This window comes from Meleagris gallopavo, chromosome 4 (assembly GCF_000146605.3).
Source record: "Meleagris gallopavo isolate NT-WF06-2002-E0010 breed Aviagen turkey brand Nicholas breeding stock chromosome 4, Turkey_5.1, whole genome shotgun sequence".
NCBI classification, from domain to species: Eukaryota; Metazoa; Chordata; class Aves; order Galliformes; family Phasianidae; genus Meleagris; species Meleagris gallopavo.
The window spans coordinates 670,741-672,763 of NC_015014.2; positions in this window are offsets into that span (position 1 = coordinate 670,741).

The window sequence follows — 2,023 nt, forward strand, 5'->3', positions numbered from 1 at the left end:
GGAGATATTCAAGTCTCGCCTGGACGCCTACCTGTGCGACCTGGTGTAGGGAACCTGCTTTGGCAGGGGGGTTGGTCTCGATGATCTCTAGAGGTCCCTTCCAACCCCTACAATTCTGTGATTCTGTGATTCTGTAATGGCTTGCGAGTGCTCAGGTCCTGAGAATAAAATAAGCACTGCTTCCACTGGGAGCTCAAGGAGCTGCCTGCAGTCCTTGCCTGGAGGAGTGCACTGCAGGGCAGTTTGTACAACATTTTTTCATACGTAATGCTGAAGGCACCCTGAAAGAAGAACCTGGGAAATGGCCCATCTGAATCCGTAATGCCTCCTGAACCGGGTAGGAGGAGGGAGGAGCCTCGTGTATAGGAAGCTGTGCACAGCAGTGGTTGGTTGGCAGCTTTTGTTTTCTGGAGCACTGAACAGTGGCCATTCTGCATGCAGAGGTGGTGTGCTGTGTGGAAGTCCTCAACAGACCTCAACCTGCACAGAATCAGCAAACTCCTCTGACAACATATATCGAATTGTTCTTTCTGTTTTTTTGGCCTACAGAATTTAAGAATATGCTCATTATTTCAACATGAAAGCTGCATTTCACACTCTTTGGGGAAGAAGGTTTTAAATTGTGCCATTTTCTGCCAGTGAGATATTTACAGATGACTTGCAAAATAAGCTCACGGGCATCTTTCAGATCTGCCTACTGCGCTGTAAAAAACATGCCATAGCTGCCTCATAAATTACTGATAATAAGTTATTTGCTTCAAAGGTCAAAGGTATTAATATCACAGTAAAGTTGTTAGAAAGCAATGAAAGATTGTTAAGGGAAAGACTACTTCAATTTTATCACAATTAGCTGAATATGCATAAATTTATAATTTGGGAGTAAAAAAATTGTTTTAGGTTCCAAGTTAGTAGATAGATAAAATGTCAGCACTGGTGTAAATTCTGCGTAACAGTATATTCTTGCAAAGTATATTTCTTTCTGGGTCTTGCTTAAATTATAAAGATAGACAGGACTTGGATCAGGACAGTATCTGAACACAAAAGAATAAGGTAAATCTTATTCAGGACAGTACTGTGCTGCAGTTTTAGTAGTATACTTTACAAGGCTATTATCTTCAGCTGGTGTAGAGCTGTGATGCACAGTGCTGCTGACCCTTTCTTCAGAACTCACACAGTTGAAGGAGCATCAGACTTGTTTAAAAGTCATAGGATCTTAAACCCTGCTTTCTGTTTTGTTTTGTTTATTTTTTCCTCGGGCGACATTTCTGAGGCAGCTTCATACTTTTTGAGAAGATCAAAACGTACTCAGAAGTGAACACTGATGACCCTCTGTAATTTCCTGGTGTTAGCAGCTGGGCTGGAAGAGAAAGCATTACCAGTTGTGAGACTTGGACTGGTATTACAGTAATCTGCAAAGCTGGCTTTATCTGAAGCTAGGAAATTTCTAACTGTCTTAGTTTCACTGGGAGGGAATTGTTTTCTTCTGACTGTCTGGTATGATGCTCAGTTTTGGTTGTAGGAGAAAAATGGTATGGAACACACTAATGTTTATATTTGTTGTGAAGCAGTGTTATACAGAGTCAAGGCCATTCTCAGCACAGAGCCCAAGGAGCTTGGAGGGAAGAGAATTAGGAGAGCTGACCTAAACTGCCCAAAGGGATATTCCATACCTTATGATGTCATGCAGAAGTTTTGAATCGGGTGGGATTCACTGGGCTCTCTTCTGCTGTTCAAGGGGCTAGCTGGGCATAGGTCAGGGGGTGATGAGAAATTGCTTATTAAATACATATATGTATGTCTATTTGTCATAATTATTATCCTTTTTCTTTTCTCTATCTTAGTATATAGTTTTATCTCAACCCATGAGTTCTACTTTGTTGGTTTTTTTTTATTCTTTCCCCCATTGCACAGGGAAGGTTGGGAGTGAACAAATGACTTGAGTGCTCAACCACCTGCCAGGTTAAACCACACCACCAGCTTTTCAGATTTTACTTTTTACTTTCAACCTAGAAGCAAAAAGAAC